Source organism: Pleurodeles waltl, chromosome 4_1 (genome assembly GCF_031143425.1).
Source record: "Pleurodeles waltl isolate 20211129_DDA chromosome 4_1, aPleWal1.hap1.20221129, whole genome shotgun sequence".
NCBI classification, from domain to species: Eukaryota; Metazoa; Chordata; class Amphibia; order Caudata; family Salamandridae; genus Pleurodeles; species Pleurodeles waltl.
The window spans coordinates 689,340,761-689,353,938 of record NC_090442.1 but is presented as its reverse complement, the minus strand read 5'-3'; positions in this window follow the sequence as shown (position 1 = coordinate 689,353,938).

The window sequence follows — 13,178 nt, the reverse complement described above, 5'->3', positions numbered from 1 at the left end:
CCCCAATGATGCAAAGATGCCATCAAGTTTTTCAATTATTCGCTCATGTGTTGTGGAAGAAAGATCTTCGACCAAAGGAAAAAAATAATGATGTCTATTATCAAGAGGACCAAAGAAATCAGTCATTATTCTCTCCTAGGCATGTTTAGGGAGTTCTGACATGTACAGAGTATGTTGAGTAATTTTGGTTGACAGGCAATTGCATAAGTGACATGCCTTAAGTTCGTTTTTTTCAACTCTTTCATCTAAGTATGGAAACTAAACTCGGTTTCAGAGAGCTCTATATGTAGCAGCAATACCTCAATGTCCTTCATCAGCCACTTCGATCATCTTTGTGGTAGACTCTTTAGAATGAGGATCCTCAATCCTCACAGAACAACTCCTTCCTAAGTTATGGACAATTAATCGTTCACATTTTGTATTTGTGATAGTAACCATCATTACTGAGAGGTTGAATGTGTTTATTCCACGACTGATGTGTAATTATGTCTTTTAATTTCAGTAGGTCACTATCATGATTTGTAGCAGTGACAATCTGGGCTACCAACACATTAGCTAGTTTATTTGACTTAACAATTAAATTGATGTAGGCCTCAGCTATTTTAGATTGAGTACCATGACCTTGGATAGGCACTCTCAAAAGTAGTCAGCAGGATTTTGATCCATCCCTGCTCAATTCACACTTGTATAATCATACTCTTGCAATCGTAGTCCCCATTGTTCAGTCCGAGGAGGCATCTTGGTTTGTAGATTATCGAAGATGATCAGCAAAGCTTGATGATCAGTTATCAGCATAAAGTGATTTCCATACAGGAATACATGGAAATGCTCACAAGCCCATACCACAGGCAAACCTTCCTTTTCAGGTCTGTTTGTGATACACCTCTACTAGCAAGGCCACAATACATCTTTTTGCATTTGAGAGTCCACTATGCTCTACAAGTATAGTGCCTAACTTGACAGGGCCAGTGTTAACCACAATCTCTGTATTGAGCTTTGTATTGACGTATGATATTTCCTTAGTATTTTTTTAATGCTTGTTTGATTCTCTTGAAACTTTTTTCACATTCTCATGACCATTTAAAAGAAACATCTTTTCTAGTTAACTCCCGTAATTGAGCATTAATAGTGGCAAAGTCCTTTTTAAATCATGAACAGTAATTAGCCATTCCAAGAAAAGTACCTACCATAGAAACATCTTGTGGGATTCAGCTTTTGTTAAAGCTTGTACTTTTGCAGGATCAGGCATCCTACCCCCATCAGAAAAGATATAACCAAAGAATTTCAATGTTGTCTTATTGAACTCACACTTGTATGCACTTGAGATTAAACCTGCATCATTGAGTAATTGACATAGATGTGTGAAGGCTTTATCATGCTCCTGCTGTGTAGCTGCAAAACCTAATATGTCATCATGATAATGTAATGCATTCACAAAGGGTTGTATGATGAGTCATATGATGTCTTGGAAAAGTTCTGCAGCCGATGACACCCCAGAACTTAGGGCCTGATTTAGAGTTTGGCTGATGGGGTTACTCCGTGTTATGATTCCATTAAATCCTATGGACATCGTAATACAGAGGATGGGATATCCATCACATTTGTGATGGAAAAACGAATCCGCCAAACTCTAAATCAGGCCCTTAGTCTCTTGTATCTAAACAAACCAGCATGTGTAGAAAAGGTTGTTATAAATGTGCAGAGTACTAAGAAAAGGGCTCAAACAAGCGTAGCGCAGCAGTCTTGAAGTTCAGAAACATTGGGTTACTGTTTTCACTGTGACTGGTGCTGTTCCGTGCTTGTCGCTGTCTCTGCACCTGCTGTACATGCAGGGGCAGGTAAGGCACCCTTACCAGACCACGGATGAGCTGCAGCTGGTGGCGTACATGCACCCCCTCGAATGGGAGCCTGGCACCCAGTGCATTTGAGGATACACCCATGTATTAGGGCAGTTTAGATTTTTTCACCTTCAGAGCTTGAATATACGAGTAGTAACTAGAACACCACGTGACCGGAGGCTAAGCCTTTATTACCACAACAATAAGTGACAGGAGCTGATGCGCAGTGCAGTACAAGCCTCAGTGCCTCCCCCAGTGGCAGGCTCCGTGGCAGCAGCCCGCATGCCCATGCTCCCCTAGGCATGGAAAGGTGAGGTGAAACAATAGAGACAGCACCCATGGGAGCTCTACAGTGGTGCACTTGGCGTGCCTGTGACACACACAAGTGCGCTGTATGTCCTGCGGACACTGGCCATTGTCAGCGCCATACAACGGGGCTCAGCTGCCCTCCTGCCGAATCACTGAACCTAGACCCCTGACCAAGAGGTGCCAGGAAAAAAACTGGGAAGGGGAAGTCACTGAGCACTCTCCATCACTCAACTTGGATGCCTGCCAGTGGCTATAGGGTGAGGGTACCCCTCGCACATCCCTAGTAATCACTACACTCTATCTTGGGGAAAAGCGACTCTCCCCTTTTATATCTGGTTGAAGCAAAATCCCCTGAAGTCGATTTGAGATTTATGGAGACTTTCTTGCCTCATCATACGAGATAGGCTGAGTCAATTGATTTAAAATCCATCCCACTTCTGCCGCTACTGTGCTCGTGCCCGCCGCCCGTGTCTGCATGTCTCTTGAGCCTCTTTGTTCCTGCATGATGATCCTGGGCTCTGAGTTCCTTTATCCTGGTGGAAGTCACAGGTGCCGCAGAAATCACAGAAGTTGTGGAGTAGCAGGAGTTGAAATTGTGGAACTGTGCTGGAACCGCGTTGAAGCAGAGTATTAGAGATTGGCCTCGGAGTTCTTTATCATGGAGTGAGTCCATCAGTGGATAAGTAACGTGGTGTGTGGAAGCAGTGGTAGTGGCAATTTAGAATTTAGATGTGGAGACAAGTTCCTTTATTTATACAGCCCAATAGCCTCCTGGGAAAACAGAAATATATAATGACCACAAGCAAAACATGGACACGTGTTGTGCGTGTCCCATAGAAGGGATTGAAAGACGTCACTGGGAAAAAGGGGAAAGCTTAAGGAGTGTCAACCCTTAGGAGATATTGGTATTAGCCCTGAAGGAGGAAATATGTCTCCTATTTTGCAACATGCGAATGACCCGACAGGCATCATGGAAGAAACTGGTGTAATGCCTTTAGGTTTCTCAATTAAATATTTTGTGGGGGAAGTATTTAAAAAGAAATGGTGATGTATCCCAGTATGCTGAAAGGGAAAACCCTCAAAAGTTGATCAGAGCGAGGATGAACGGATTGTAACAAGTGATTCTGTTATTTTGGATTCTTTATAGAATGGAGATCTATCCTCAGGGGAAGGGATGGGTAGGACTATAGGGGGGTGCTCTTACTGGAGCCTAGGTTATCCTCATTTCCCCGCCTCTCCCTCCTTGTGGTGAATAATTACATGATGGATGAAAGATCCCATTTTTTACTACAATCGACAAGGAGGGGTTAGAAGGGGAAGGTACTGGTGCCCCCGGAATGGATATTTCCTCTCCTGTCTCTAGGCAGTCAGCATTAGATAGATGCTACTGGAAGTCCTGCAGCATCTCTATTAGAGCTAATGTTCTTAATGCAGAAATCCTTACAGGCCATTTTAGAAGTATTGATGGTGAATAATGGACTGAGTACGTCACAATAAAAAAACAACTACTGGGGATTATGGAAGAGCTGAAATAAATAAACAGCTGAATGTTGATACTTGTGCCACCAGTACCAGAGAAAAAGGACCAGGAGGCAAGCAGCCTGTAGAAAGTAGGGAAGGAAGGACTATAAATACATAAAATTTACCACTGTAATATATCTCAAAACAGCCTATGCTGGTGATAAAAGGGGTCAAGGTTGGGGAATAAGGGGCTATATACCCTATTTTAATGTATTAAGAAGTAAAAAGAGGAATATTAAAAGGAAAGGTCCCATAAAAAGAGGGGAGAGGATAGATCGGCATAAGATCTTAGGAGTAGCCCCATGACAGAGGCATGAAATAGGCACCTCCAAGAGGGGGAGTTTGACTCAAAAGGGACCTAGAGTAGTAGAAACAGAAGACATGTGGTTAATAAAGGAGAATAGGTACCCCCAAGTGGTAGTAATGGAAGAAAGTAAGAAAGCGTCTGATATCAAAAGAAAGGTAATTAGTGTAAAAAACAGGGAGGAAGTAAGTATAGAACAATGGGAGAAGGGTGGCCGCTCACTATCATCTAAGGGTTATGGAAACATGAGGAAGATAGAGGGCCATAATGGAAGTGAGAGTCTGTGTGTATACTTGGAACCCTTGGGAAGGGAGATTGGGAGGAAGCGACAGAAGAAGCTTAAGCCCTTGAATCGCTCTCGCCTATTAGAAGTCATGGGTAAATGTCCCAGATTATGTGGGATCGGGTCAGAGGATAAGAGGAAAATAGGGTTCATGACAAATCTTGTGAAGGAGTGAGGTGACAAAAGCACTTTTTTGTTCAGGATGCATTAGAAAATTGGTATTGAGGGACGAGAAGGAATTAGAGCAGGAGGGTACAAGACTGGTACAGATGAGGGAGTTGGAGAAGGTAGAGAGAAATTATAGAGCCCTCTATTGTCACAGAGGGCTTCTCCCAGATCAAGTACAATATAGTTTAATAGGTGCTCAAAACCCAAGAATGTGTGTGGATAGAAGCAAGGGCAGGCTAAGTGTGACCATATTAGCAGACTCTAAAGGCCTAATGTTGAGGAACCATTTTGAACCCCTTTTAAACTCCTTTGAAGATTATAGTGAGGGGGAGTTGAGTGATTTGAACTAGGGATTAGCGGCTTTGCATAGCCTTTTGGTTCTTTCCTGGAATTTAGGAGGATATAAGAAACATTTAAAACAAGATACATTTAAAAAGACGTTGGAAAAGTATCATTGTGTGTTTCCAGGAAACTTGGATGTGCAAAGAACCTGAACCAGTAGATGGCTTACTAAGACTCTTTAAGGATGCTACGCGTCTAGGCCCAGGATGACCTGCAGGTGGCCTAATCACTTTGACCTCGACTACAATAGCAAACAGATTTAGAAAGATAAAAACAAAAAGTAATTGGCTATTAGCTGGTCAGGTCGACCTCTATAATGATATTGGAGGGTCAAGGCAGCTCACTGTAATTAATGTATATATCCAGCCAGGGATGACAGCAGATTATGATACTCAGCTGGGTCTGTTAGAAGAAGATCTAAAGGCAATATGTATGAATAAAGTAGAGCAGCTGGTATTGATCCTAGGAGATTTTAATCATAAATTAGATCCAACATTTTGTGACAAATCGAATAAGAGTTGTTGGCCGCTGTACATGTGCAGCGAGCTATTCTCCCTAGATCAGAGGTTACGGCATGTGATAGGGCCTTAGTAAGAATTTTAGGCTCTTTAGGATTGTTTTGTGTCAATGGACGCATGAATACAGACTGCCCTGCAAAGCAGACCTTCCGAGTAGGTAACCAGGCTTGGCCAATCCATTATGCCTTTGTAAATGTTTAGCATTTTAAGGAGGTGGTGGGATTTGAAGTCTTGTACCTAGAGGGTAATGATCACTGACTACTACAGTTTACATTTAGGCAGGGAATAAACCTCTAGGAGAAATAGTGGTTGCACTGCAGGTAGATTTTCAGTGTCAGATAACAACCTGTATCACAGATAATAGCTTAAACGCACTCAATGACCTGATGATAAATTATAGGGGTCTCAGCTTGGCTGAAGATCTGAATGATGTGTTTATGGGATATGAAAGAGTAATCAAACAAGTGGTTGATTGTCTGAAAGTAAAATTAAAAATAATGCATGCAAATAAAGATCAGGGACAATCTAGAAGGGATTATAAAAATACCTGGTGTAATCACAAGTGTAGGATCCAGAATTTGAAGGTGCGGAACTTGGAAAGGAAATTTAGGAGAAGGCACATTAAGGGAAATGAACAGAAGCTCCACATAGCCAAACAAGATTATAAAAAAATATTGAGAAAAAGGAAAAGGGAGTACATAATTACAAATTGCTAAATTATGTTAGATGTGATAGGAACACACAAAATTAGGAGGTTTTGGCAGTTGGTGAGGGATGGGAAGGTCCCTGGGAATATGCGGTGTCTAGTTGGAGAAGATGCTTGGAATAAATATTTGGGCAATCCATTTCAGGGAAGGATGACAGGTTAGATATGGAGAATAAAGTTGAGGTAGGTGGTGACATAAGGTAATATTTTTCCCTTCAAAACATAATAGAAATAATTGTGGCTCTTAAGTGAATTAAAACAGCTAGCCCAGATAACCTTACAGTGGTAATATTAAAAAATAATGTTGATTCATGGGCAAGACTCTTTTAATTTTCCTTTCATAAAAAATGTTATTACGACTGCGTCTCTGAGAGTTGGAAAGGTGCAATAATTAGGCCAATTTATACAAAGGGTGATGCAACACAACCAAAGACTTTTCTCCTAATTAGCCTGTTGGACATGGGGGAAAAAGTATTTGCTAAACTATTGTTAGGTCTGATGAAGTCCTGGGTAGAGTTAAATAATTTGATTCCAGTAGAGCAAGGTAGCCTCAAGGAAGGTCATTCCACAATAGTCCACTGTTTTAGTCTTTGGGCACTGGCAAAAAAGTCAAAAGAGGTACAAGGTCATCTATTTTGTTGCTTTGTGCATTTTCGAGCCACTTTTGATTTGGTAGGTCGGAGCTTGTTGTCAGATAAGTTGAGGTGGCTTGGGATCAACTCAGAATAGCTTTTTCTCCTCCAGGGATTACATATGCAAAATTGGGTCCATGTGATTTTAGATACCTGTGGGTCGTTATCAAAGAAGATCCCAATAAAGAATGGGTTTCGACAAGGCTGTGTCTTGGCCCCCCTGTTGTTTGCCCTAATCTTTGTCTAATTTTCCAAGCGTATTAAATGAGGGATTGTACCTCTTTTGACAAAAAAGTCAAAAGAGGTACAAGTTCATCTATTGTGTTGCTTTGTGCATTTTTGAGCCACTTTTGATTTGGTAGATCGGTGCTTGTTGTCAGATAAGTTGAGGTGGCTTATGATCAACTCAGAATAGCTTTTTCTCCTCCAGGGATTACATATGCAAAATTGGGTCCATGTGATTTTAGATACCTGTGGGTCGTTATCAAAGAAGATCCCAATAAAGAATGGGTTTCGACAAGGCTGTGTCTTGGCACCCCTGTTGTTTGCCCTAATCTTTGTCTGATTTTCCAAGTGTATTAAATGAGGCTAGGGGTTCATGCCCAAAAATGGATGGAACCCATATCTCTTGTTTATTATACGCTGATGCCCTAGTAATAGTTGACATGATGAAGTTGGGACTGCAAAGACAATTAGATGTCTTTCATAACTACTGTCAAAGAAAAAAGCTTACAGTTAACCTGGGTAAAATGACAAAAATGGTGTTGGGAAAAAGGAAGGGGGCATTTTCCTGGTACCTGGGAGGTGAAAAAGTAGAAATGGTTGATAAATATTAATATCTGACTCTGAATTAAGATGGTGAGAACATATCTAGTCACTAAAATCCACATCATTAACATCATTTTGGGGATTAAAGCAGTTTAGTCGGAAGTATGGAGGTCCGTCTCTTCATCCCGCACTCACTGCCTTTAATGCCCAGATGTGACCGCAATTTCAAAATGGAGTGGAAGTTTTAACTCTCGCTGGAAAGTTGAATTGGGATGCAGAAGAGGGTAACTGTGTGGAACGACTGCTTATGCTTCCCCCTTCAAGTATGATCCAAGCTATAAGGGCTGAATGCCAAATGACAGCGTGGAGTTACTAGGGAATGCAAGCCACATTGAAATTTTGGTTAAATCTGTCTGAAGAGGGTATCCCAAAAATTGCATGCCTATATACAAGGGAATTAAGGATAAGTGATTTGAATTGAGCCTCCCAAGTGAGAGGCCGGCTAGAGAATTTCTGTGTTACTTTGGGTTTAGCCGCTAATCAGTGGTGCAGAGAACAAATCCCTAAGCAGGAGCTGTGCACTATGGGAAATAAAAGTGTGTGGGTGGAGAAATGACGAAACATTTCCCTATATAAAGGCTTTGCCTAATCCCAAATTAAGGAACACTGTGTTAAAATTCAGAATTGGACTAAACTCAAGCTTTATGAATTTGAAATCAAGACCCATAATGAGGGATGATCTGGGCCTATGTACATGTGGCTTCGAAGTAAAATGTAGTGCCCAACATATTTTATTGGATTGCTTCTGGTTCTTAGATGACCAGAAAAGTTTTTCAAGCCAATTTTTAGAGAATATGATGTTATTAACGGGGATCAAACTCTCAACCTGCTGGTAGATATGAGATTCTTGAACATTACATGTGCTTTAGGCTAATTTTTAAATGAAATACGAGGTTCCTTAATGGGGCTTCTTGACGTTTTACAAAGGGTGAGAGAGCTGGTGTGCGTTATTTAACTAATCAAAGGTAGTTTTACAAGGATCAAATAGTTTTTAATTATTGATTATATGGTAAGGAATATGCAAGTGTTCTTTAGTATGTATTTAGGATTAGAAAGGCTCGCACCCCCAAGAAATGCAATTAGTTGCATCTTTGTATGTCGCGAGCATTGCTGTTGTACTGTATAATGCTCTCCTGTATGTTTTATTAGAGTCATGAGATGATGACACCACTATTTTTATATTTTGAGTATATTGTGTTTTAAGTAATGGTTTAATTGTGGTTTTAATTGACTTACGCTATGTTTTAGGGCTACGGCTGAATAAAGCTTGTTTTTTAAAAGGTAAAAAAATATATACATCTGCAGATTTCTTCAACTTCTAACTGATGAAAACCTTTGTTCAATTCAAGTCAAGAAAATACCTTGGTACCATTCAATTGTGTTATCATGTCAGTATTGTGCAGCCCGTGATGTTGTTTTTGTTGATTTAATTTGTTCGCCTGGCGATTGTCAACGCATATGCGCACAGCTCCTTCACGGTCCTTTTTAGGTACTACTACTGTGGGAAAAACCCATGTCATTGAACCAGTGGAGCATTCAATAATGATGTGCTGAAGTAATGGTTCAAGTTCTTTTTCAACAGCTTCTTGCAAATAAAAAGCAACACATCTATGTCTCTGAGCAACAGGACTGACATACTCATTAATATGAGCTTTACTTTCATAGTCTAACTTTCATTAAATCATGGAACAATGAAGGGAATTTACTTACTATTTCATATATGAGCATTCATGTTGTAATTCATCCAAATCAGTCCCATGTAAGCAGCCGTGTTGAACCTGAACAATCAGGCACTTGCTGCTGTACCTTGGAGCACATGGGTCAGTGGTTGTACTTTTGTTTTCTTATATTTCACTGTTGCTATAAACAAACCTCAACCCTTCATGGGCGTCAATGCAGCCCAAGTCTATAGCTTGGTCTTTGATGGTATAAGCTGCGGTAACAAAGACAGGTCTTTGTACTTCTCTTCAGGCATTATATTTATTGATGCACCACTATCAATAATGAGAGGTATTGAATATTACTTTATTTTCAATGTAATCTTTGGACAGTGTTTGTATGATTTTGTTGCTCTGACATGTCAACATTTCTTTGACTAATTTTTCTCCTCACATGCGGCCAGTCTGACATGTGCACGTTTTTCTGAGGTAAGCATTGACATGGCATTATTGTTTTCTTAATTTTCACTCATTATTGAGGTGGAAGAACTGTTTGACAGTGATTTAGATGACAATCGACTTTGTTTAGTATCTGTTTGCCTCAACTGATTTCGTCACCCTGCCTTGTGGGTGCATATTGCATGTTGCTTCTCGAATGATTTGGTGGCCATTTTGCCTTTGCGCTGTGATGAACTTACTTTTTCCTTTACTCTGCACAACTTCACAAAATGGTTGTCATTACCATAGCCATTGCATATTTGATCAATAGCCGGACACTTTCCTTCATGTGGAAACACAAATTGACATCTAAAACACAACTTTTTATCTGTGGATATCACTTTGTGTCCTTCAGTCTTTATTTTCAAATTGTTTTTCACACTCATTACTGTCTTTCTTTGGGCACCTCTGGCCTCTATGTCCGCAGCTTGTCTCTCAGCACCGGCAGCCATCAACACTCACTCCAGACTAAGAGTTTTCCTTAGCATTCATCGTCTCAATGGATCAGACAAGCATTCATCGATCACTCTAACCCACATGGCTTCTTTGTCATTAACTTAATTAAACACACAGGGGGTCATTCCGACCCTGGCGGTAAAATCCGCCAGGGCCGGGGACCGCGGATGCACCGCCAACAGGCTGGCGGTGCATCCCTGGGCATTCTGACTGCGGCGGTACAGCCGCGGTCAGAAACGGGAAACCGGCAGTGTACCGCCGGTTTCCTGCTGCCCTGGGGAATCCTCCACGGCGGCGCAGCTTGCAGGAACAGGATGCCGGTAAGGGGTGTCGTGGGGCCCCTGGGGGCCCCTGCAGTGCCCATGCCAATGGCATGGGCACTGCAGGGGCCCCCTAACAGGGCCCCACAAAGATTTTCAGTGTCTGCTTTACAGACACTGAAAATCGCGACGGGTGCCACTGCACCCGTCGCACCCTTTCCACTCCACCGGCTCCATTCGGAGCCGGCATCCTCGTGGAAGGGGGTTTCCCGCTGGGCGGGCGGGCGGCCTTCTGACGGTCGCCCGCCCGCCCAGCGGGAAACTCAGAATAACCGCGGCGGTCTTCTGTCCGCGCAGCGGTATTCTGGCGGCTCCCGCCGGCCCTGCGGTTACCGGGGCCGGCGGGAGTCAGAATGTCCCCCACAGTGTTTGATGATTGTGATGAGTCTTTCAACAAATTCATTAATTGTTTTACCAACTCTTTGATGTTCTTGACTGATCACATATTGTTCATAGTCAGCGTTTGGTACTGGATGAAACTTGAAATTCAACACATTCCCAATCTGACGGTATCTGACAGCAAGATTTGTGAGATATTTGATAATCTTCCTGTTTTCAGTTTCTTCAAGTGCATCTATGAAATCTTCAAATGTCTGCATACAAGCAGTCCATCTATCACCAATATGTTGGTGTTTGGCAGTCTTGAATGGTGGTGATGGTTTTAGGAAGGTGACAGCATTGTAAACTTACTGAGGTTGGGATCTGAGCTCTTCCCGGCCTCTCTTACTGGAAACCAAGATCAGTTCCATTCAAAGGCTTTGGCCTTGTGATGGGCCAGGATAAGTCACCCTTGATTAGCTCCATCAGCCGAATTGTCTTTTGCCACGTTTCTTGCCGCTGTAAATATAGGCCGCTAGTTACTCCAAGCACTTCTCTTGGGGCCACTGTCAACTGGGGTACGATGACTCTGCTTATTAGACTCTGTAAGTCATCTATTTTATTCTTTTTACAGTTTAGCTTGCATTTCCTTACACCTGGTTGATGTTGGATTTGCAACAGTATTTGGTATCTGATGATTGTCTCTAACTGCGCATTGTAAACCTGGTTAAATCCACCTTCAAAATTAAGACTCCGTATTGTATAGCTTTAATTTACTTGGCAGTGTGGTTCCTTTTGGTAGGAGCTTGGTTGTATGTGTAGACTTTTCCATTCACATGCTTCACATCAGCTGGAGTTGCGCTTTGACTCCACATACACCAACCGTTGACTCAGCACTTCGATGAAGGCACATTTGGTACATACAAGCAGTTTGCTTGGACCAAGGCAAACTCTCCAGGAGAGCACTTTCTTCTTTAGGTTACTTATCCCCTATCTCATCCCCAGTTGTAGCATCCACACTAGCTTGGTACCCACTGAATGACTAGGCCACACAAAGAGCTGTAAATCACATCTTTACTCATCTGATTGTACCTGCGAACACAAACATTCTAAACCAATCTTTCATTACATTCTATTCTAGCAATTATGTCACACTGATACGGAGTCCTCGCAGAGCCAGATGGCTCTGTTCTAAATCAGCAATAAACTACTCTCTGTTGAGATGTTGTATAGGAAACCATGATGAAGTCAAATTAGAATCAGGCATTATTGCCTCTTGGCCACAACAAAGTAAGACTGTGTTTTTGTTTCAGAGTCTTTACTAACATTGATTAGCTAAGCATTAAATCTGTACTCCATCCACATGTTTGATAAGATGGACCTAAATAATGTTTTGGACATTTCTAAATATGAACAGTCTTCTCAATAGTAACTATACTCAAACATGCCAGCACATCCAATAGTTACAGGGACTTTCTTCACAAACAAATGACCTTCACTAACCAAGAAAGAAAAATTGTACTAGTAACTTTTCCTGGTAGGCGTAAGCTTTATTCGAATGAAAACTTTGACTCAGCCACAGTGCCTCGGCTCACTAAGAACATTTACCTACACTTAGAGCATCATTCAAAAGTTGTAAGATGCTGAACTTCGACCAGCAAACGGTGTACACCCCGTCCGTCAAACTTGTCATTCCCTGGCCTCAAAGAGAAATGGGGAAATCAGAGTTTCTGAGGGTGGAGCCTCAGCTGGTTCAGCTGTCTGAAACATTTGACCTAATGGTCTGTTATTGGTCCATTTCCATCAGTCCGTTAGGTCACATTGATGGCCACCCTGCAGTTTTAGAAAGCATGACCCTCACTAGATTTCCATGCCTTCGCTTCCTAGCAGGAAGATTAATTAATGGCACCAAGCAAATGGGGAGAAGGTCCTCACACCAACTAGTGCCACATTACCATAAGTTTTCTATGCTAATGTGGCGTTAGATTGGCAAAAACACTGCGCCATATTTACAAAGTGGTGCAATGCACGTATTGCGCCACTTTGTAAACCGTTCCATGTATGCAACGGGGGCGTTCCCCTGTTAGGAGGACTAGAAAAATGGCACAGTGGGATCTTTAAGATTCTACTGCAGTATTTTTAGCATCATATTTGATGCCTCAGAGCAGGTGTTAACATGAGACACACCATTATTTACAATGGGCCTCTATGTACAACATTTTTGGCGCTAATCTTGCAAAGTACCACAATAGTGTCAGAAATTATGACACTATTGTTCCTAACGTGTGCCATGGTGCTCTGTGTGTTAAGTGTGGTGCACATAAATGGGGTTAGGAGGTCGCAATGGGGTGCAAGAAAAGCGGTGCTTCATGTAATGAAGCACCACTTTTCTTAAATCTGGTCCTTAGTGTTTTTATTTCTTCAGCAATTTCTTTCTTTTGGAGTTTGTTGTTTAAACTACAACAACTTTGCCAAGCAG